This window comes from Pongo pygmaeus, chromosome 3 (genome assembly GCF_028885625.2).
Source record: "Pongo pygmaeus isolate AG05252 chromosome 3, NHGRI_mPonPyg2-v2.0_pri, whole genome shotgun sequence".
Classification (NCBI taxonomy): Eukaryota; Metazoa; Chordata; class Mammalia; order Primates; family Hominidae; genus Pongo; species Pongo pygmaeus.
In genome coordinates, this window is record NC_072376.2 from 62,623,166 (window position 1) to 62,647,398 (window position 24,233).

Consider the following 24,233-nt stretch of genomic DNA (forward strand, 5'->3'; position numbering starts at 1 on the left):
AAATGCAAAATTAGAGCTTATCATGAAACACAATGTAATTCTTGAAGAAGATGCCATTTCTTTTTTTTCTTTTTTTTTTTTTTAAGATAGAGTCTTTCTCTTGTCACCCAGGCTGGAGTGCAATGGTACGATTTTGGCTCACTGCAACCTTCACTTTCTGGGTTCAAGCAATTCTCCTGCCTCAGCCTCCCGAGTAGCTGGGATTACAGGCGCCCGCCACCACACCCAGCTAATTTTTGTATTTTTAGTAGTGATGGGGTTTCACCATGTTGGCCAGGCTCCTCTGGAGCTCCTGACCTCAGGCAATCTGCCTGCCTCAGCCTCCCAAAATGCAAGGAGTACAGATGTGAGCAACCACGCCTGGCCTCCATTTCTTTTTTGTAGTCTTTAATAAACAGCTGCTATCATTGCAGACTTGCTATTTAGGCACTTAGGAATTTTTCACTAGAAGGCATGTAAAGAAGGACCATGGGCATTTGTAATGAATTTAGCATTTATTCTTTGACTACATGACTGTCCCCAGAGCTGTAACTTTATTAATGAATTTTTTAGAAGCCATTTAGCTAGCAACTGAGCCTAACCAGCCACTCACCCTCGTTATTCAGTGCTCTTTTACTATTGTCTATTTCTCCTCCAACTTGGCTACACTCACAAAGTGATAAAAACTTGCATTTGTTTTCTTTCCTTTTCAGAGACAGGGTCTTGCTCTGTTGCTCAGGCTACAGTACAGTGACATGATCATGGTTCACTGTAGCCTCAAACTCCTGGGCTCAAGCAGTTTTCTCACTTCAGTCTCCCAAGTAGCTGGGACTACAGACATGTGCCACCATGTCCAGCTAATGTTTTCGTTTTTTATCATAGAGACGGGATCTTGCCAGGTTGCTCCGACTGGGCTCAAAACTCCTGACCTCAAGTGATCCTCCTGCCTCAGCCTCCCAAAGTGCTGGGATTACAGGCAGTCATGACCACCTGTGCCCAGCCCCCATTATCATTATTTTAAATAATAGCTTTATTAAAATATGATTCACATACCATTCACTTTATTTATTGAAATCTGCAATTCAGTAGGTTTTAGAATATTCACAGAGCTGTGCATCGATCACCACAGTCACTTTTAGAAGCTTTCATTACCCTGTAGAGAAATCCATACCCCTTAGCCACTACCTCCTACTCTCCCCACCTACCTTTGCCCCCAGCCTTAGGCAACCATTGATTAATTTTTTTGTCACTATAGATTTGCCTAATCTGGACAAATAGAATTGTACAATATGTGATCTTTTGTGGCTTTTTTTCCCTCTTTGCACAGTGTTTTCAAAGTTCCTGTATGTCATAGTGTGTATCCATATTTCATTCCTTCTATGGCAGTATTCCATGGTAGAGACACACTGCATTTTGTTTATCTGTTCATCAGTTGGTGGATATTTGGGTTGTTTCCATGTATTCCATGTATTGGTCATTATGAATAATGCTGCTATGAAGATTGTTGTACCAGTTTTTGTGTGGACATATATTTTTATTTTTCTGGGATTTATGCCTAGGAGTGAAATTGTTGCATTATAGGATAACTGTACATTTAGCCTTTTGAGAAACTGCCAGACTGTTTTCTAAAGTGGCTACACCAGTTGGGTGCAATGGCTCACACCTGTAATCCCAGCTACTCAGGAGGCTCAGCTAGGAGGATGGCTTGAGCCCATGAATTCAAGACCAGCCTGGGCAAGATAGTGAAACCCTGTGTTGATTTTGAAAAAATCCAATTAAAATGACAAGAAAAGAAATACCCAAACAAAATGGTTACACGATTTTATGTTCCCACCAGTAATATATGTGGGTTCCAATTCCTCCACATCTTCACTGACATTTTTTTTTTTTTTCTAGATAGGGGTTTGCTCTGTCTCTGAGGCTGCAGTGCAATGATGCCATCACAGTTCACTGCAGCCTTGACCTCCCAGGCACAAGTGATTCTCTCATCTCAGCCTCCTGAGTTGCTGAAAATTGCAGGTGTACGCCACCATGCCTGGCTAATTTTTATATTTTTTTCTGTAGTGATGGGATTTTACCATGTTGCCCAGGCTGATCTCATACTCCTGGTCTCAAGTGATCTGCCCACCTCAGCCTCCCTAAGTTCTGGAATTACAGGCTGCCACCATGCCCGGCCTTCACCAACATTTGCCATTATCTGTGTTTTTTTTTTTCCTTTATACCTTAAAGCAGTATGAGAACAAGTGTCTTCAATTATAGGAAACAGTATAATCCCAGGGCATTGGGAGGCTGACAGGAAGATGTCTTGATGCCAGGAGTTTTTGTTGTTGTTGTTGTTTTTGACAGAGTCTCGCTCTGTCACCCAGGGTGGAGTGCAGTGATGGGGTCCACTGCAACCTCCGCCTCCCAGGTTCAAGTGATTCTCCTGCCTCAGCCTCCCGAGTAGCTGAGACTACAGGTACATGCCACTACTGCCCAGCTAATTTCTGTATTTTTGATAGAGTCAGAGTTTCACCATGTTGGCCAGGCTGGTCTTGAACTCCAGACTTCAGGTGATTTGCCTGCCTCAGCCTCCCAAAGTGCTGGGATTACAAGCATGAGCCACCATGCCCAACCTGATGCCAGGAGTTTTAGACTAGCCTGGGCAACCTAGCAAGACCTTGTCTCTACAGAATATTTAAAAATTAGCCAAATGTGGTGGTGCCTGTGTATAGTCTCTCTCCCTCTCTCTTGTTTTTTTCTTTCTAACTTTTCGTGATGTGGTCTGGCTCTGTCACCCAGGCTGAAGTGCAGTAGTGTGATCATGGCTCACTGCAGCCTGAAACTCCTGGGATCAAGTGATTGATCCTCCCTCCTCATCCTACCAAGTAGTAGGGACCACAGGTGTATGCCACCCAGGTCTTGCTATGTTGCCCAGGCTGGTCTTGAGCTCCTGGCCTCAAGCAATCCTCTCACCTTGGCCTCCCACAGTGCAAAGATTACAGGTATGAACCACCATGCCTGGCCCCTACCCTGCCTATTGAGAACTAAAAGAAGGATCCAAATTCTCCTTAGCTCAACTCGAGCCATTTCCTGATTGCTTCATCAGCAAGGAGCTTGTTATTGGGCTGTCCAGGCCTCCCAAGCAGCACAGAAATGAGGTGAAGGAGTTTTCCTGCTGCTCCACTCTGTAAGGAGTTGGAGGGTGATGTTTACTCGTTTGCAGAGAGAGATGCCTTGTAGGCACCTCAGGATGGAGAGGACCCTGATTCCAATGTCCTTTTTTTCTTTCAAAACAGGACCTTGCCCTGTCACTCAGGATGGAGTTCAGTGGTCCAATCATGGCTCATTGTAGCCTCAAACTCCCAGGCTCAAGCAGTCCTACCATGTCAGTCTTCCCAGTAGCTGGGACTACAGGCAAGCATCGTGACACTCAGTGAATTTCGTTTTTATTTTTTTGTAGAGATGGGGCCTCAGTATGTTGCCACGGCTGACCTTGAACTCCTACACTCAAGGGATTTTCCTGACCTGGCCTCCCAAAGTATTGGTATTACAGGCATGAGCCATTGTGCCCACCGTCTCTGGTTCTTAACCTTCTGCCTCCCTCTTCCAGTTTTAAAGAATGCGTGTAATTACATGGGCTCTCCTAGATACTCCAGGATAATCTTGTTTTAAGGTCAGCTGACGAGCAACATTAATTTTATCTGCACTCTTAATTCCACCTTTCTATGTAATTGTGCTGTGTAACATAGGACATGAGCAATTGGTGGGGGTGGGGGTTATTACTTTGGCCACCACAGTAACTATTTTATGCCAGGTACTCAGCTAAGCACTGGTGAATTAAGCATGAATAACACACACTCCCTAATCTCCATCCATTCTTGGGAGGAGCACCTCACCTGTCATGCTCCTGAGAATCTGGGGAGTCGAAGTCTTCCATGAGGAGGTGATGCCAAAGCGGACAAGTGACAGAGGAGTCAAAGCTAGCTAGGAAGAGAGTAGAGGTTTAAGGGGAAACATATTATAAGCAGAGGATATCACCCACTTCAGAGACTCCCAGAGGAGAAAGAGTTTGCATTGAAGGGGCAGATGAGGCTCAGTTGGACTCCATAGCAGATGAAATGGAGAGGGGCAAGCAGTGAGGCTGCCTTGCAAGGCAGGGCAGAGCAGGGGCTGTTAAGGAGTTTGGACTTAATCCCTGAGGCAAGGAGAAGTGATGTAAATGGGGGAGTAACATGATGAGATTCACGGATTAGAGACATGGCTCAGGCTGCTGTAGAGAAGGCACCAGGGAGAGCAGATGGCTCAGTGGGTGTGCAGGAGACCTCTCACTGAGTTTAGGGAGAGGTTTTTTAAACAGAAGAAGTTTGAGTAATTTAAATGATGATGGGAAGGAGCTAAAAGTGGGGGATAGGTTAAAGATACAGGAAAGTGGGAGGAAGAACTGACAAGTGAGGTTCCAGAGAGGGCAGGAGAAGAGGAGATTCTCACAGGGGGACTAACACTTTCTTTTCTTTTTTCTTTCTGAGACAGAGTCTCACTCTGTCACCCAGGCTGGAGTGCAGTGGCACAATCTTGGCTCATTGTAGTGCAGACTTCCAGGCTTAAGGGGTTCTCCCACCCCAGACTCCCAAGTAGCTGGAACTACGGGTGTGCACCACCACCACACCTGGCTAATGTTTCTTTTTTTTGGTAGACACAGAGTCTCACTATTTTGTGCTGATTGGTCTCCAACTCCTGGCCTCAAGTGATCCTCCTGCCTAGGCTTCCCAAATTGCTGGGATTACAGGCATGAGCCACAATGCCTGGCCTCTGATAGTTCTGTATTCTCTAGAGTTGTCTTTACTTTGTGCTAGTGTGTCCCTCATTGTGCTGATCCTCTGTAAAAATTAATACCTTTTCTTTTCTTCAAGATGGAGTTTCACTCTTGTTGCCCAGGCTGGAGTGCAATGGCGCTATCTTGGCTCAGCGCAACCTCCACCTGCCTGGTTCAAGCGATTCTCCTGCCTCGGCCTCCCAAGTAGTTGGGATTACAGGCATGTGCCACCATGCCCAGCTAATTTTGTATTTTTAGTAGAGATGGGGTTGCTCCATGCTGGTCAGGCTGGTCTCGAACTCCTGACCTCAGGTGATCTGTCTGCCTTGGCCTCCCAAAGTGCTGGGATTACAGGCATGAGCCATTGTGCCTGGCCAAAATTAATACTTTTTATATTAAATTTACATATATATACATTTTTTCTTTTTGATACCGGGTCTCACACTGTCACCCAGGCTGGAGTACAGTGGCACAACCTCTGCTCACTGCAGCCTCCACCTGCCAGGCTCAAGCAATTCTCCTGCCTCAGCCTCCCGAGTAGCTGGGATTACAGGTAAATGCCACCACACCCAGCTGATTTTTGTGTTTTTTGTAGAGACGAGGTTTCGCCATGTTTCCCGGACTGTTCTCAAACTCCTGAGCTCAAAGCAGTCCACCCACCTTGGCCTCCTAAAGTGCTGGGATTACAGGTGTGAGCCACCTTGCTCATTCTAGTTTAAACTTTTGAATGGTTTGTGTCTCCTGATTGGACTCCTACAAATACAGAGTCGATGCTAGGAAGGGTACCAGGAGATAGACGCACACAGATGGGATTTGGGAGTAGGTTTGGTTATCCAAGGAGCAGTGCTGAGCTCCTTGCTAATGGGATATGGGATGCTGGTGATTTCCAGGAAGTGACTTCACAATGACTCAAGCTACCATATACTGTTGATTGTGAAATGCCAGTTGAAGCATATGTCCTGTGAGCTTAGGGGTGCTACAGGTTGACCACTGCAGCAGTAAAGATGACTCTGAAGAATGGCATGGGATGGATCCTTTCGAATGCACTTGAGCAGCGGTCTCCAACCATAGGGCCACAGAGCTGGAGGTGAGCAGCAGGTGAGTGAAGGGAAACTTCATCTGTATTTCTAGCCCCTCCCATCGCTTGCATGACCACCTGAGCTCCATGTCCTGTCAGATCAGCAGCAGCATTAGATTCTCATAGGAGCACAAACTCTGTTGTGAAGTGTGCATGCGAGGGATCTAGGTTGTGTATGCCTTATGAGAATCTAATGCCTGATATTCTGTTACTGTCTCCCATCACCCCAGATGGACAGTCTAGTTGCAGGAAAACAAGCTCAGAGATCCCACTGAGTCTACGTTATAGTGAGTTGTAGAATCATTTCATTATATATTACTATGTAGTAATAATAGAAATAAAGTGCACAATATATGTAATGCACTTGAATCATCCTGAAATTATTCCCTCACTCCCAGTCTGTGGAAAAATTGTCTTCCACACGTTCACTCTGTTTTTTGGTAGAGGCAGGGTCTTAATATATTGCCCAGGCTGATCTCAAACTCCTGGCCTCAAGTAATAGACCTCTCTCAGCCTCCCAAAGTGCTGAGATTACAGGCATAAGCCACCACCCTCAACCAAGACTTTCTTAAACCAAATAAAAATTAAGTGAGATTACTTGAGCCCAGGTGGTCAAGGCTGCAGTGAGCCTGATTGCACCACTGCACTCCAGCCTAGGTGACGGAATGAGACTGTCTCAAAAAATAAAATAAAATAAAATACAAATTAACCCTTTATGACGTTCCCAGTAACTTTCCCTCCTAAGTGTTCCCCACAAATCTTTGAATTCTGTTTAATTTCCACATAACATTTAAGACGTTTAAGAACTTATGTCTGTCTGTGTCATCCCTTTATGTCAAAAGATGTCTTTTTGTCACTTCCAGCTGGATCTGCCATGAACGACTTCTGAATCCAGGAAGAGAGACTGACTGGGCAACATGTTATTCAGGTACAAAAAGATTTGGACTGTAACTCAAAAATGATCAAATGATAGTGCATGCATCAAGTGCAATGGGAAGCTCTTCTGGAGAGTGAGAGAAGCTTCCAGTTAAGGTGACATTGAAGCCAAGTCCTGAAAGATGAGGAAGAGTTGTATGAGAGTGGGGAGGGAAGGGGGAGGTGGCGGGATGGGGAATGGGCTGGGATGGGATGGAGCAAACTGCCCAGGAAGGGAAACCAGCACTGTACAGACCTGAACAACGAAGATGGCATATTTTGTTCAGGGAATGGTGAATTAAGTGTGGCAGGAATGCTTTGTAGAGACAGTAATTTGCTTGTATGGAATTTTGCCTGAGAGACCTCATTGCAGTTTCTGATTTTTTGATGTCATCATCCATCACTGTCCTTGTCAAATAGTTTGGAATGGGTATAATGATCACAATAACCCCAAGCATAATATTTCGTTAATTCTCACAGAATCACAGGTGGGTGCCACAGTTATCCCTATTTGATGAATGGAGTGATGAAGCCTTGGGAATAATGAATGATTTGCCCAAGCTCACCTGGATATTAAGACTGAGTCAAATGTTGGGTCTGGTCTGACTTTAATGTTTGCTTTGTTCATGAGCACCACGTATTGCCTCTCCTATGCAGTTAAGCGGTAGACAGGTGACAGAAAAGCCCATGTTTGTCTCTACTCACACACTTCCGACTGAATGTATGTATGGAGTTTCTACACCAAATTCTTCAGTGCTCTGGATATTAACTGGGTGTCCCATGACTTTATTCTGACACTACCTGGAGTTAGCACAGACCCTACAAGTTAGGGCCTCAGTCCCACGAGACCATCCTGACTTCAGATGCCAATGGCAAGTCCTAAGTTGTCAACTGTACTTTTGACCAACCTGTTACAAATCGGGGGTTCCCATAACTGTTTTCTTGGGTTTAATAATTTGCTAGAACAGTTTATGGAACTCAGAAAAACAGTTTATTTTCTTTTTTTCTGAGAGAGAGGGTCTTATTTTGTTGCCCAGGCTGGTGTGCAATGGTGCAGTCATAGCTCATTGCAGCCTTGATTGTCGGCTCCAGTGGTTCTCCCATCTCAGCCTCCCTAGTAGCTGAGACTACATGCCTGCAACACCACATCTGGCTAGTTTCTTTTATTTTTTGTATAGATGGGGTCTTGTTGTGTTGGCCAGGCTGGCCACAAATTCCTGGTCTCAAGTGATCCTCCCACCTCAGCCTCTGAAAGTGCTGGGATTACAGATGTGAGCCACCACATCTGGCCAGTTCATTTCCTATTACTGGTTCATTGTGAAGGATACATCTCAGAAACAGTCAATGAAAGAGACGTGCATGCTGGGTGCAGTGGTTCATGCCTGTAATCTCAGCACTTTGGGAGGACAAGGTGGGAGGATCGCTTAAACTCAGGAGTTTGAGACCAGCCTGGGCAACATGGTGAAAACCTGTCTCTATAAAAAATTAAAAAATAATAATAATAACCGGTGTGGTGTTGTGCACCTAGAGTTCCAACTTCTAGGGAAGCTGAGATGAGAGGATGCCTTGAGCTGGGGACTGGGGAGGCTTAGGTTACAGTAAGCTGAGATTGTGCCACTGCACTCTAGCTTGGACAAAAGAGCCTGATCCTGTCTCAAAAAAAAGAAAGATACCCAGGGCAAGTTAAGTTTGGAGGAGCACAGAGCTCCCATGCCCTCTGTTGAACATGCGACCCTCCCAGCATCTCCTGTGTCCAGCAACCCTGAAAGCTCTGCAAACCCCGTTCAGGGTGTTTATGGAGGCTTTATTATGCAAGCATGATTGATTAAATCTTTGGCTGTTGGTGATTAAGTCAGTCTCCAGCCCCTCTTCCTCCTGGAGTTCAGTGCATGAGGCTGAAAGTTCCAAGCCTCTTACCATGTGGTTGCATGGTAATCAGTCTTCCTCTTGAAGAAATGTAGGAGCTTGCAGTCACCCAGTCATCTCAACAACATCCCCAAATGCACTCTTACCATGCTGGAGATCCCAAAGTTCTTAGAGGCTCTTGTGTTAGAAACCTGGGACCAAGACCAAATATTAAAACAAAAGATGTTCCTGTCACATCTATCACTGAGGTCTTTCTAAGAGCTTTAGAAGCTCTGTGCCAGGAACCAGGGACAGAGATGAAATATATATTTCTTTTCTTTTTTTTTTTTTTGAGACAGAATCTCCCTGTGTCATCCAGGCTGGAGTGCAGTTATGTGATCATAGCTCACTATAGCTTTGGCCTTCTGAGATCAAGCGATCCTCCCATCTCAACCTCCCAAGTAGGTAGGACTACACATGCATGTCACCCATGCCCAGCTCATTTTTGTAGAGTCGGAGTTTCACCATGGTGGCCAGGTTGGCCGTGTTGGCCAGATGGGGTCTTCTTTTGTTGCCCAGGCTGGCCGCAAATTCCTGGGCTCAAGTGATCCTCCCACCTCTTCCTTGTAGAGATGCGATTTAGTTATGTCGTCCAGGCTGATCTCAAACTCCTGGGCTAAATCGATTGTCTCACTTCAGCCTCTCAAGTAGCTGGGACTACAGGCGCATACCACCATGTCGGGCTAATATTTATTTTTATTTTTTTTCTAGAGGTGGGGGTCTCACTATGTTGTTCATGCTAGTTTCAAACTTCGGGCCTCAAGTGTTCCTCCTGCCTTGACCTCCCAAAGTGTTGGGATTCTGAGTGGGAGCCATCATGCCCAGCAATCACAAGGGTCTTTATAAAAGAAAGAGAGTAGGAGATTCAGAATTGGAGCAGGAGATGTGGTGATGAAAGCAGAGGTAAGAGAGGGAGATTTGAAGATGCTTCACTTCTGGCTTTGAAGATGGAGTCAGGGGCCATGATCCAAGGAATGGGGATGGCTTCTAGAAGCTGGAAAAGCCAAGGGAACACTTTAGAGTCTCCAGAAGGAATGCAGCCCTGCTGACACCTTGACTTTAGCCTTAATAGACCTAGTTTGAGTTTCTGGCCCCTAGAACCATAAGATGGTAGTTTTGTGGTGTTTTAAGCCACTAAATGTAGAAAACTGCAAACTATGTTGCAGCAGCAAGAAGAAATGAACATGAAGCCAGGCATGATGGCTCATGCCGGTAATCCCAGCACTTTAGGAATTTAGGCAGGAGGATCACATGAGGCCAGGAGTTCAAGACCAGTCTGGGCAACATAGTAAGACCTTGTCTCTACAAAAATGAAAAAATTGGCCAGGTGTGGTGGCTCACACCTGTAATTCCAGCACTTCGGGAGGCCGAAGCGGGCAGATTACCTGAGGTCAGGAGTTCGCGACCAGCCTGCCCAACATTGCAAAACCCCGGGTCTACTAAAAATACAAAAATTAGCTGGGCGTGGTGGCACGCACCTGTAATCCCAGCTACTTGGAAGGCTGAGGCAGGAGAATCACTTGAATCTGGGAGGTGGAGGTTGTAGTGAGCCGGGATCACACCATTACACTACAGCCTGGGCAAGAAGAGTGAAACTCTGTCTCAAAATAAAATAAAATAAAATACTAAAAAATTTAGCCAGGCATGATGGCATGAACCTGGAGTCCCAGCTACTGGGGAGGCTGAGGTGGGAGGATCGCTTGAGCCTGGAAATTTGAGGTTGCAGTGAGCTGTGATTGTGCCACTGCACTCCAGCCTTGGTGACAGTGAGATCTTGAAAAAAAGAAGAAAGTAAAGAAAGAAGAAATGAGCATGGTGGGCATGGGGACAGATGGCAATGTTAAATAGAATGGTCAGGGGTGGCCTCCTAAGTGAAAATTGAGTAAAGACTTGAAGGAGGGGAAGGAGCTGGTCAAGGTGCTGTGGGAAGAGGACTGTAGGCAGAAACAATAGAATAAAGTGTCTGAGGTGTGTCTGAGGCTCTGGAAGGAGGCCCATGGAGCAGACAGAGAGAGGGAGAGAATTAGGGGAGGGGGCCAGGGAGTTGCTGGGTGGGGATCAGTACAAATCACATAAGCCCCGGGAGGTTATTGCTGGGGCTTTGGCTTTTACTCTGACTCAGATGGGAACTGCGGGAGGGTTCTGAGCAGAGCGACCACATGCTCTGTCTCCTGATCTAAAAGCATTCTCTGGCTGCTGAGTTGAGAAAGACTATGGGAAGATGTGGGTAGAAGCATGGGGGCCAAGCTTTGGCAACATCCAGGTGGGAGATGATGGTGGTCCTGACCAGGGTCATGGTGGTGTTGAGAGATGGTCAGAGGGGAGAAGTAGGGGAGGAGGCCAGGGAGTTGCTGGGTGGGGATCTTTAGTACATGTCGAAGACAGTCAACAGGATTTCCTGTCAGACTGGATATGGGGTGTGAGAGAAGGCAGGGGTCAAGGTTGAGTTTGATTGTTACTGAAATTATTAAGTAATTTTTAAAAACACTACTGCCTTTCCCAATCCTACCAAGTATGGGATGCTAGATTAAAGAAATCTCTTCAGGCTCATTGTGGTGGCTCATGCCTGTAGTCCCAGCTGTTTGGTAAGCAGAGGTGGGAGTATCTTTTAAGGGCAGGTGTTCAAGACCAGCCTGGACAACACAGCAAGATCTGCTCTTTACAAAAATATTTTTCAAAATTAAATAAATTTAGCTAGGCATGGTGATGTGTACTTGTAGTTTCAGCTACTCAGGAGGCTGAAGTGGGCAGATCTCTTGAGGTCAGGAGTTTGAGGCCAGCTTGGGCAACATAGCAAGACCCCTCACTCTACAAAAAAATTAAAAAACTAACCAGGCATGGTGGCACTCAACTGTACTACCAGCTACTGGGGAGCTGAGGCAGGAAGATGGCTTGAGCCCAGGAGGTCGAGGCTGCAGTGAGCTGTAAGTGCACAGCTGCACTCCAGTCTGGGTGACAGAGCAGGACCTGTCTCACAATACAAATAAAAATACAAGTAAAATAATGAAATCTCAAGTCAGAGCCTTTTGGCTCTGCAGCCCTTGCAACCCCTCAGCCGTGCAGTGGGGTCTGCGTCACTGGGAATGAGGAGACCCCTGCACGGTGTTGTTGCCTGACTAATCAGTGTTTTAAAACATATATTAATCGGGGTGGGTGCGGTGGCTCACACCTGTAATCCCAGCACTTAGGGAGACCCAGGCGGGTGGATCACCTGAGGTCAAGAGTTCAAGACCAGCCTTGCCAACATGGCGAAACTCCTTCTCTACTAAGAAAATACAATAATTAGCTGGACATGGTAGTGGGCCCCTGTAATCCCAGCTACTTGGGAGGCTGAGGTAGGAGAATCGCTTGAAGCTGCGGGGCGGAGGTTGCAATGAGCTGAGATTGCACCACTTCACTCCAGCCTGGGCAAAAGAACAAGACTTTGTCTCAAAGAAAAAAAAAAAGTATTATATCAACATGTAATGGTTTTATTATTAATATGTAATGAATATTAAATATTTTTAAAATCTTGTATTATATCAACATGTAATGGCTTTAATATGTGATGAATAATATTTAAGAACTTGTGTCTTATTTTCTAGTTTTAATATAATTGTCTACAGAAAGAAATAGTCTTAGAGATCTTCAATAAAGTTAAAAAATGTAAAGGGATGTTAGATCCCAAAAGATTGAGAATTTCTAGTTTAGAAATATTCAGAGTAAGCCACATACTACTTGCTACTTGAACTATTTTTTTTCTTTGATTTTTATTTTAGGAGATGGGGTCTCACCCTGTCACCCAGGCTTGAGTACAGTAGTGCTATCACAGCTCGCTGCAGCCTTGAACTCCTGGGCTAAGGATCCTCCTACCTGAGCCTCCTGAGTAGCTGGGACTGTAGGTATACGTGACGATACTTCCTAATTTTTAAATTGTTTTGTAGACGTGGGGTCTCAGTTTGTTGGCCAGGCTGGTGTCAAACTCATGGCCTCAAGTGACCCTTCCACCCCTGCCTCCCATCCTAGAGGTGTGTGCCACTACAAGGAGCACTTGTTCAATGTTCTAAAAAACAAATTTCTAAAGTAAGGCTGTGGGATGATGGCAGGAAGATAAAAGAAAAACAGAAGAATAAGTTAAAATGACTTATTCACACATATTCTTTTGACAGCAAGAAGAACTTTTAGTATATACATTCCTTACAAACAAACAAAAGGCAGATAAACAATGTTGTATACGAACTTCAACACACACCGTACAATATTCCCATTTTGCTGACATAAGTTATGGAAATTTCGTTGTTTACTTGAGTGTCGCTACCAGTATTTTGCTTCTCTGATGATTTTTATCAACTTCCTCATCTGTTAACTTCTCTCCAAGGTATGTCATATCATGACATACTGCTGCTGCATGAACATGGCCAGTGTCTTCCTGTTAAACATGTAGAATGCTTTCCTAATTTCTCTTTTTACCCTCTGTCTTTGTGTTTTGCATTTTTCTTACTTTTATTGTCAGAAACTCCAGAAAGTCAATCGTACTAATTTATCACCATTTGCTTTATTAATGTATACTTTGCTTATATGGAATTTTGCCCAACAGACCTCATTACAATTTCTAACCTGTTTTATTTTGTTTTTTTTCTGAGACAGAGTCTCCCTCTGTTGTCCAAGGCTGGAGTGTAGTAGTGCTATCACAGCTGACTGCAGCCTCAACCTTCCAGGCTGAAGCGATCCTCCCATCTCAACCTCCCACGTGGCTGAGACTATAGGTGCTTGCCACTATGCCCAGCTAATATTCGGAATTTTCCTATACGTGGATTCCAGAGGGGTGACAGTGAAACGTGAGTAAGCATGGATTTTGGTATATGCAGAGATGGGGGGCTGGAACTAATTCTGTATACTGAGGGACGACTGTATATGTTTTTACAATTATGCTGTAGGATACATACTGTTGCATAGCCTTGAAAATAATAATTTTTAATTGAGTGGAATAATAATATTGATAAAAGTAGCAGCTGGCCAGATGTGGTGGCTCACACTGGTAATCGCAACACTTTGGGAGGCTGAGGCAGGAGGATGGCTTGAGGCCAAGAGTTTGGGATAGGCCTTGGAAACAAAGGGAGTCGCCATCCCTACAGAAAAATACATGAATTAGCCTAGTGTGGTGGCATGTTCCTGTAGTCTCAGCTCCTTGGTAGGCTGAGGTGGGAGGATCACTTGAGCCCAGGGAGGCTGAGACTGCAGTGAGTCATGATCAGGCCTCTGCACTCCAGCCTGGGTGACAGAGTGAGACCCTGTCTCAAAATGACAAAAAAGTAGCAGCTAACATCAACTGACCTTTTACCAGATACCTATTAATACCATAGTTTAATTTCTTATAACTGTTTCTTATTTCACTTACCAACTCTGTCTTCAGTTACTCCCAGATTTTTACTGTGTTTGTACAGATGACCTTTTGTTTAGATTGAATTGTCTCCCCAGAAGTAAGATTACTGTGAGTCACGGTGAATGGACATTCTCATTACCCTTGATGTAAATTGACAAGGTTTTGGGTGCCTCCCAGCTATAATCTTAGCACTTTGGGAGGCTAAGACAGGAGGATTGCTTGAGGCCAAGAGTTGGAGGAGGCAGTATGGCAGTATGGTGAGATCCTGTCTCTATTATTTTTAAAAATTGACAAGCTTTACCCTGGAAGGCTTATACACAATTTAAACACCCCTTATAGTATAAGAAAGTGCCCATTTCACTGCACCTTTGCCAGCACAGGGTATTATAATTTAGTAAGTCATTTTTTGTTTGATTATTTTAAATAGATAAAAGACCTCATATTACTTTACTTGTCACATTTCAACATCTTTCCTTAGCTTATTAGCTCTATTTCTTTTCTGTCTGTAAATGGTTGTTGTTGTTTTGTTCTTTGAGACAGGGTCTTGCTCTGTCACCAGGCTGGACTGTAGTGGCATAATCATGCCTCACTGCAGCCTTGACCTGCCAGGCTCAAACTTCAGCCTTCAGAGTAGCTGGGACTACAAGTGTGCACCACCACTCCCAGCTAATTTTTTTTCTTTTTTTGGATAGAGACAGGGTCTCACTGTGTTGTCCAGAGCAGTGTCTAGCTCCTGGCCTTAAGCAATCCTCCTGCATTAGCTTCTGAAATTGCTGGAATTTCAGGCATGAGCCACCATGCCTGGCCTGGGCTAGTCCTATATTCTCTAGAGTTCTCTTTACTTTGTGCTAGCCAATCTCTCATTATGCTGTTCACCTGTTATAATGAATAATTCTCTGTATTAAATTTTACCACTTTAAACTTTTGAGTGGTTTATGCTTCCTGATTGGACTCTGACTAATATGCTAGGAAGGGTCCCAGGAGATAAACCCACACAGATGGGATTTGGACATAGGTTTGGTTTCCCAGGGGGCAGTGCTGAGCTCTTTGCCAGTGGGAAATGGGATGCTGGTGATTTCCAGGAAGTGACCTCACAATGACTCAAGCTACCACTTACTGTTGATTGTGACAAAATGCCAGCTGAGGCACATGCCTTGGGAGCTAAGTGGTTGCTGCACTTGACCACTATGAAGACTGGTGTGGGAAGGGTCGTTTTGGATGCACTTGAGCAGGGGTCCCCAACCCCTGAGCCATGGAGCCGTAAGGAGCCACACAGCAGGAGGTGAGTGGTGTCAAGTGAGGGAGTGAGGGAAGCTTGGTCTGTATTTACAGCCACTCCCCTTTGCTCACATTCCCGCCTGAGCTCCACCTTCTCAGATCAGCAGCAGCATTAGATTCTCATAGGAGAACGCACCCTGTTGTGAGCCGTGCATGTGAGGGATCTAGGTTGCGCTGTCCTTATGAGAATCTAATACCTATTGATCTGTCACTTTCTCCCATCACGCTCAGGTGGGACCATCTAGTTGCGGGAAAACAAGCTTAACACGCCCACTGATTCTACATTATGGTGAGTTCTATAATTATTTTATTATATATTACAGTGTAATAATGGAAATAAAGTGCCTAATAAATGTAATGTGCTTAAATCTTTTGGCCCAGCTCCTACCTCCCGGCAGCCTCTCCAGGCCCAGAACTTTCTCCAGTCAGCCTCTACAGACCAAGCTCATGACTCACAATGGCCTATTTAGGCCCATACCCTACCTCACGGCAGTCTCCGCAGATGAGGCTACTGCCTCACAACAGCCTCCACAGGCACAGCTCCATTGTTACAATGGCCTCTTTAGACCCAGTTCCTGCCTCCCAGGCTTCTCTCCAGGCCCTGAACTTTCTCAAGTCGACCTCACCAGACCCAGCTCCTGCCACTCATTGGCCTCCCAAGGGCCAGCTTTTGCCTCACGGCCACCTTCCAAGACCCAGCTCCTGTTGTACAGTGGCCTCTTGAGGCCCATCTTCTGACTCTGGGCAGCCTGTACAGGCCCAGCTCCTGCCTTACAACAGCCTCTTTAGTCCCAGCTCCTGCCTCTTTGCAGGAGGCCCAAATGTCCTCAAGTCCAGGCCACAAAATCCAGGGCCAAAATGTCCACAAGTCGGCCTCTCAAGGCCCAGCTCCTGCCTTTCGTTGGTATCTCCAGGCCCAGCTGCTGCCCCCAGGTGGCCTCTACAGGCCGTGCTCTTTCTTCTGACTGTGTCTGGAGGTCCAACTCCTGCCTCAGAACAACCTCTTTTGGCTCAGCTCCTGCCCAGCTCCTAGTGGCCTTTGTAGGCCCAAAACTGCCTCAAGTCAAGCTTTCCAGGCCCACCTTCTGCCTCCCAATGGCCTGGACAGGCCCAGCTCCTGCATGACAATGGCCTCTCCAGGCCCAGCTTTTGCCTCACAGAAGCCTTCCCCAAACAAGGTCCTACCTGCCTCCCAGCAGCCTCAACAGGCCCAGATCCTGCTTCACACTAATCTCATTAGGCCCAGCTCATACCTCACCGTGGCCTCTCCAGGCCCAGCTCCTGCCCCTCGACAGGCTGTCCGTGCCCGAAACTTCCTCAAGTCGGCCTCTCCAGGCACAGCTCCTGCCTAACATTGGCCTCTTTAGGCACAGCTCATGCCTTGGTGGCCTCTTCAGGCCCAGCTCCTGCATCCCAGCACCTTCTCAAGACCGAGAACTTTCTCAAGTCTGCCATTCCAGGCCCAACTCGTGCCTTCCGTCAGCATCTACAGGCTCAACCTCTGCCTCACAGCACACTTTCCCAGCCCAGCATGTGCCTCACCGCAACCCCCTAGGCCAAGCTCCTGCCTTTCAGCAGCCTCTACAGGCCCCACTCCTACCTCAATGGCCTCTCTAGGGCAAACTTATGCCTCACAGTGGCCATTCTGGCCCAGCTTTTGCCTTTTGGCAGCATCTCCAGACCCAGAACTTCCTCAAGTGGGCCTCTCCAGGCCCAGCTCTTCCTCCTGGTGGCCGCTGCAGGCCCAGACTGTTGTCAAGTCGGCCTGTCCAGGGTCAGCTCCTGCCTCCCAGCGGCCTCTGCAGGCCCAGGTCGTCCTCAAGTCAGCCTCCACAGGCCCAGTTCCAGCCTCTCGGCGGCCTCTCCGGGTGCAAAAGTTCCTCGAGTCAGCCTCTCCAGACCCAGCTCCTCCTGCCTCCCAGTGGCCTCTTTCAGCCCAGCCCAGCTCATGCCTCCTGGCGGCCTTCCCAGGCCCCGCTTTTGACTTTTGGCGGCCTCTGCAGGCCCGAATTTGACCTCCAGTCGGCCTCTCCAGGCCCGGCCTCCTGCCTCCCGAAGGCCTGCACAGGCCCAGCCTCTGCCTCACAGCAGACTATCCACGCCCAGCTAGCCCTCGCCTCACTGCGGCCTCCCCAGTCCAAAGCTCCTGCCTCTCAGCCGCTTCAGCAGGCCCAGCTCCCGCCTGCCAGTGGCCTCTTCAGGCCCATGGGGCTCATTCCTCACAATAGCCTTTCCAGGCCCAGTTTTTCCCTTCCGGCGGCCTCTGCGGGCCCAGAACCTCCTCAAGTTGGCCTCTCCAGACCCACTTGCAGCCTCCCGGCGTCCTCTCTGTGCCCAGTTCTTCCTCCCGGCTGCGTCTCCAGGCCCGACTCTGACCTCCCAACAACTCTTTGGACTCAACTCCCGCCCAGCTCCCGGTGGCCCTGGTAGGCCCACAACTTCCTGAAGCCAAGCTCCCCAGGCCCAGCTCAGGCCTCATGGTGGCCTCTCCAGGCTCAGCTCCTGCCCTCCGACGGCGTCTCCAGGCTCCAAACGGCGTCCAGCCGGTGGGCTCCTTCTGGCCCAGTTTGGGCCTCCCGGCAACCTCTGCAGGCCCAGATCGTCCTGAAGTCGGCCTCTCCAGACCCAGCTCCGGCCTCCCAGCAAGCAAGCTCTTTTGGCTCAGCTCCTGCCCAGCTCCCGCTGGCCTTTGTAGGCCCCGAACTTTCTTCAACCAAGCACTTCACGCCCACCTCCTGCCTCCCGGTGCCTGAACTGGCCCAGTTCTGGCTGAAGAACAGCCTCTGCAGGCCCCACTCTTGCCTCCCAGGGGCCTCTCCAGGCCCGGCTCTCGACCCACGGCGGCCTCCCGGGGCCAACTCCCTGCCTGCCTCCCGGCAGCCTGCGAGCGGCCCAGCTCCTCCCTCATGGTGGCCTGTTGAGGCCCAACTCATGCCTTTGGCACCCTGCCCAGAGGCGTGAGCCCCTGCCTCGCACTGGCCTCTCTCACGCTAGGACTTCTCTCAGAGTGAGAGAGGACCTCAGCATGAGAGAGGACCTGTGAGAGGACCTGTCTCAGCGTGAGAGAGGACCTGTGAGAGGACCTCTCTCACACTGAGAGAGGACCCTCTCAGAGGACCTCTCTCACGCTAAGAGAGGACCCCTCTCAGAGGATCTCTCTCACGCTGAGAGAGGTCCTGCCTCACGCTGGCCAGTTGAGGCCCAATTCATGCCTCTGGCACCCTGCCCAGAGGCGTGAGCCCCCGCCTCACATTGGCCTCTCTCAGCATGAGAGAGGACATGTTAGAGGACCTCTCAGCGTGAGAGAGGACCTCTTTCAGCGTGAGAAGGGACGTCTCTCAGCGTGAGAGAGGACCCCTCTCAGAGGACCTCTCTCAGCGTGAGAGAGGACCCCTCTCAGAGGACCTCTCTCAGGGTGAGAGAGGACCCCTCTAAGAGGACCTCTCAGCGTGAGAGAGGACCCCTCTCAGAGGGCTTCTCTCACGCTGGCCTGTTGAGGCCCAACTCATGCCTCTGGCACCCTGCCCAGAGGCCTGAGCCCCTGCCTCACACTGGCCTCTCTCACGCTGAGAGAGGTCCTCTCTCACGCTAGGACTTCTCAGTGTGAGAGAGGACCTCAGCGTGAGAGAGGACCTGTCAGAGGACCTCTCTCAGCGTGAGAGAGGACCCCTCTCAGAGGACCTCTCTCACACTGAGAGAGGTCCTCCCTCACGGTAGCTTGTTGAGGCCCAGCTCATGACTCTGGTGGCCTCTCCAGGCCCAGTCCCTGCCTGTTGGCTGGCGGCTTCTAGAGGCCCAGCCTCTACCTCAACAGTGGGCCCTCCAGGCCCACCTCTTACCTCGCCGTGGCCTCCTCGGGCCAGGCTCCCGCCTCGGGACGGCCTCCGCAGGCCCAGCTCCTGCCTCACGGAGGCCCTCCGGAGGCCAAGCTCATACGTCACGGCGGCCTCTCCCGGCCTGGCGTTTGCTCCTTTGCATGTGCTCCAGGCCCTGCACTTCCTCCAGTCGGCCTCTCCAGGCCCAGCTCTTCCTCCCGGCGGCCTCTGCAGGCCCAGACTGTCATCAAGTCGGCCTGCCCTGCCTCCCAGCGGCCTCTGCAGGCCTGGGGTGGCCAACTTGAGGACGACTTGGGCCTGTAGAGGCCGCTGGGAGGAAGAGCTGGGCCTCTAGAGGCCGACTGGAGGAAGTGCAGGGTCTGGAGTGCATGCAAGGGAGCAAATGCCAGGCCGAGAGAGGCCGCCGTGACGCATGAGCTTGGCCTCCGGAGGGCCGCCGCGAGGCAGGAGCTGGGCCTGGAGAGGCCACTGGAGTCATGAGCTGGGCCTCAACAGGCCAGCGTGATGGAGGACCTCTCAGCGTGAGAGAGGCCAGTGTGAGGCAGGGGCTCACGCCTCTGGGCAGGGTGCCAGAGGCATGAGTTGGGCCTGAACAGGCCACCGTGAGGGAGGAGCTGGGCTGCACGTGGGCTGCCAGGAGGCAGGCAGGGACTTGGTCCCGGGAGGCCGCCGTGGGGTGACAGCTGGGTCTGCAGAGGCCCCTGGGAGGCAACAGCGGGGCCTGCAGAGGCTCTTCTCCAGCCAAAGCTGGGCCTGTACAGGCCACTGGGAGGCAGGACGTGGGCCTGAAGAGCTTGGCTGCAGAAACTTCGGGGCCTACAAACGCCAGCAGGAGCTGAGCAAAAAGAGCTTGCTTGCTGGAAGTCAGGAGCTGGGTTGGGAGATGCAGCCTGGAGGAACAGCTGGGCCTGCAGAGGCCGCCATGAGGGAGGCAGAGGCTGGGCCTCCTCAAGTCGGCCTCTCCAGACCCACTTGCAGCCTCCCGGCATCCTCTCTGGGCCCAGTTCTTCCTCCCGGCTGCGTCTCCAGGCCCGACTCCGGCCTCCCAACAACCTCTTTGGACTCAGCTCCCGCCCAGCTCCCGGCGGCCCTGGTAGGCCCACAACTTCCTGAAGCCAAGCTCCCCAGGCCCAGCTCAGGCCTCACGGTGGCCTCTCCAGGCTCAGCTCCTGCCCTCTGATGGTGTCTCCAGGCTCCAAATGGCGTCCGGTTGGTGGACTCCTCCTGGCCCAGCTTGGGCCTCCTAGCAACCTCTGCAGGCCCAAGTCATCCCGAAGTCGGCCTCTCCAAGCCCAGCTCCGGCCTCCCAGCAAGCAAGCTCTTTTGGCTCAGCTCCTGCCCAGCTCCCGCTGGCCTTTGTAGGCCCCGAACTTTCTCCAGCCAAGCTCTTCATGCCCACCTCCTGCCTCCCGGTGCCTGAACTGGCCCAGCTCTGGCTGGAGAACAGTCTCTGCAGGCCCCACTCTTGCCTCCCAGGGACCTCTCCAGGCCCGGCTCTCAACCCACGGCGGCCTCCCGGGGCCAACTCCCTGCCTGCCTCCCGGCAACCTGCGAGCGGCCCAGCTCCTCCCTCATGGTGGCCTGTTGAGGCCCAACTCATGCCTTTGGCACCCTGCCCAGAGGTGTGAGCCCCTGCCTCACACTGGCCTCTCTCACGCTGAGAGAGGTCCTCTCTCACGCTAGGACTTCTCTCAGCGTGAGAGAGGACGTCAGCGTGAGAGAGGACCTGTGAGAGGACCTCTCTCAGTGTGAGAGAGGATCCCTCTCAGAGGAACTCCCTCACACTGAGAGAGGTCTTCCCTCACGCTGGCCTGTTGAGGCCCAATTCATGCCTCTGGCACCCTGCCCAGAGGCGTGAGCCCCTGCCACACACTGGCCTCTCTCACGCTGAGGTCCTCTCTCACGCTAGGACTTCTCTCAGCATGAGAGAGGACCTCAGCGTGAGAGAGGACATGTTAGAGGACCTCTCAGTGTGAGAGAGGACCTCTTTCAGCGTGAGAAGGGACCTCTCTCAGCGTGAGAGAGGACCCCTCTCAGAGGACCTCTCTCAGCGTGAGAGAGGACCCCTCTCAGAGGACCTCTCTCAGCGTGAGAGAGGACCCCTCTAAGAGGACCTCTCAGTGTGAGAGAGGACCCCTCTCAGAGGGCCGCTCTCACGCTGGCCTGTTGAGGCCCAGACTCATGCCTATGGCACCCTGCCCAGAGGCGTGAGCCCCTCCCTCACACTGGCCTCTCTCACGCTGAGAGAGGTCCTTTCTCACGCTAGGAGTTCTCAGTGTGAGAGAGGACCTCAGCATGAGAGAGGACCTGTCAGAGGACATCTCTCAGCGTGAGAGAGGACCCCTCTCAGAGGACCTCTCTCAGCATGAGAGAGTACCCCTCTCAGAGGACCTCTCTCACGCTGAGAGAGGTCCTCCCTGATGGTAGCTTGTTGAGGCCCAGCTCATGACTCTGGTGGCCTCTCCAGGCCCAGTCCCTGCCTGTTGGCTGGCGGCTTCTAGAGGCCCAGCCTCTACCTCAACAGTGGGCCCTCCAGGCCCACCTCTTACCTCGCCGTGGCCTCCTCGGGCCAGGCTCCCGCCTCGGGACGGCCACCGCAGGCCCAGCTCCTGCCTCACGGAGGCCCTCCGGAGGCCAAGCTCATGCATCACGGCGGCCTCTCCCGGCCTGGCGTTTGCTCCTTTGCATGCGCTCCAGGCCCTGCACTTCCTCCAGTCGGCCTCTCCAGGCCCATCTCTTCCTCCCGGCGGCCTCTGCAGGCCCAGACTGTCGTCAAGTCGGCCTGTCCTGCCTCCCGGCCGCCTCTGCAGGCCCAGACTGTCATCAAGTCGGCCTGTCCTGCCTCTCGGCGGCCTCTGCAGGCCCGGGGTGGCCAACTTGAGGACGACTTGGGCCTGTAGAGGTGGCTGGGAGGAAGAGCTGGGCCTGGAGAGGCCGACTGGAGGAAGTGCAGTGTCTGGAACGCATGCAAGGGAGCAAATGCCAGGCCGGGAGAAGCCGCTGTGACGCATGAGCTTGGCCTCCGGAGGGCCTCCGCGAGGCAGGGGCTGGACCTGGAGAGGCCACCGGAGTCATGAACTGGGCCTCAACAGGCCAGCGTGATGGAGGACTTCTCTCAGCGTGAGAGAGGCCAGTGTGAGGCAGGGGCTCACGCCTCTGGGCAGGGTGCCAGAGGCATGAGTTGGGCCTGAACAGGCCACCGTGAGGGAGGAGCTGGGCTGCACGCGGGCTGCCAGGAGGCAGGCAGGGACTTGGTCCTGGGAGGCCGCCGTGGGGCGACAGCTGGTCTGGAGAGGCCCCTGGGAGGCAACAGCGGGGCCTGCAGAGGCTCTTCTCTAGCCAGAGCTGGGCCTGTACAGGCCACTGGGAGGCAGGACGTGGGCCTGAAGAGCTTGGCTGCAGAAACTTCGGGGCCTACAAACGCCAGCAGGAGCTGAGCCAAAAGAGCTTGCTTGCTGGGAGTCAGGAGCTGGGCTGGGAGACGCAGCCTGGAGGAACAGCTGGGCCTGCAGAGACCGCCATGAGGGAGGCAGAGGCTGGGCCTCCTCAAGTCGGCCTCTCCAGACCCACTTGCAGCCTCCCGGCATCCTCTCTGGGCCCAGTTCTTCCTCCCTGCTGCATCTCCAGGCCCTACTCCTGCCTCTCAACAACCTCTTTGGACTCAGCTCCTGCCCAGCTCCCAGCGGCCCTGGTAGGCCCACAACTTGCTGAAGCCAAGCTCCCCAGGCCCAGCTCAGGCCTCACGGTGGCCTCTCCAGGCTCAGCTCCTGCCCCCCGACAGCGTCTCCAGGCCCCAAACGGCGTCCGGTCAGTGGACTCCTCCTGGCCCAGCTTGGGCCTCCCGGCAACCTCTGCAGGCCCAGGTCATCCTGAAGTCGGCCTCTCCAGGCCCAGCTCCGGCCTCCCAGCAAGCAAGCTCTTTTGGCTCAGCTCCTGCCCAGCTCCCGCTGGCCTTTGTAGGCCCCGAACTTTCTCCAGCCAAGCTCTTCATGCCCACCTCCTGCCTCCCGGTGCCTGAACTGGCCCAGCTCTGGCTGGAGAACAGCCTCTGCAGGCCCTGCTCTTGCCTCCCAGGGGCCTCTCCAGGCCCGGCTCTTGACCCACGGCGGCCTCCCGGGGCCAACTCCCTGCCTGCCTCCCGGCAGCCTGCGAGCAGCCCAGCTCCTCCCTCATGGTGGCCTGTTGAGGCCCAACTCATGCCTTTGGCACCCTGTCCAGAGGCGTGAGCCCCTGCCTCACACTGGCCTCTCTCACACTGAGAGAGGTCCTCTCTCACGCTAGGACTTCTCTCAGTGTGAGACAGGACCTCAGCGTGAGAGAGGACCTGTGAGAGGACCTCTCTCAGTGTGAGAGAGGACCTGTGAGAGGACCTCTCTCAGCGTGAGAGAGGACCCCTCTCAGCGTGAGAGAGGACTCTCTCAGAGGACCTCTCTCAGCGTGAGAGAGGACTCTCTCAGAGGACCTCTCTCACGCTGAAAGAGGATCCCTCTCAGAGGAACTCCCTCGCACTGAGAGAGTTCCTCCCTCACGCTGGCCTGTTGAGGCCCAATTTATGCCTCTGGCACCCTGCCCAGAGGCGTGAGCCCCTACCACACACTGGCCTCTCTCAGCGTGAGAGAGGACATGTTAGAGGACCTCTCAGTGTGAGAGAGGACCTCTTTCTGCGTGAGAAGGGACCTCTGTCAGCGTGAGAGAGGACCCCTCTCAGAGGACCTCTCTCAGCGTGAGAGAGGACCCCTCTCAGAGGACCTCTCTCAGCGTGAGAGAGGACCCCTCTCAGAGGACCTCTCTCAGCGTGAGAGAGGACCCCTCTCAGAGGACCTCTCTCAGCGTGAGAGAGGACCCCTCTCAGAGGACCTCTCTCAGCGTGAGAGAGGACCCCTCTCAGAGGACCTCTCTCAGCGTGAGAGAGGACCCCTCTCAGAGGACCTCTCTCAGCGTGAGAGAGGACCCCTCTCAGAGGACCTCTCAGCGTGAGAGAGGACCCCTCTCAGAGGGCCTCTCTCACGCTGGCCTGTTGAGGCCCAACTCTTGCCTCTGGCACCCTGCCCAGAGGCCTGAGCCCCTGCCTCACACTGGCCTCTC

The 24,233-nt window shown here is 51.5% G+C and overlaps 3 pseudogenes; all 3 read left to right on the forward strand.

Moving 5' to 3' along the window:
- The first annotated feature begins 13,192 nt into the window (after positions 1–13,192).
- Positions 13,193–18,065, forward strand: LOC129034768 (putative uncharacterized protein FLJ46235; annotated as a pseudogene).
- Positions 18,066–19,560: 1,495 nt separating this feature from the next.
- LOC129034543 (putative uncharacterized protein FLJ44672) lies at positions 19,561–20,587 on the forward strand (annotated as a pseudogene).
- Positions 20,588–22,672: 2,085 nt separating this feature from the next.
- LOC129034544 (putative uncharacterized protein FLJ46235) lies at positions 22,673–23,374 on the forward strand (annotated as a pseudogene).
- Positions 23,375–24,233: the final 859 nt, after the last annotated feature.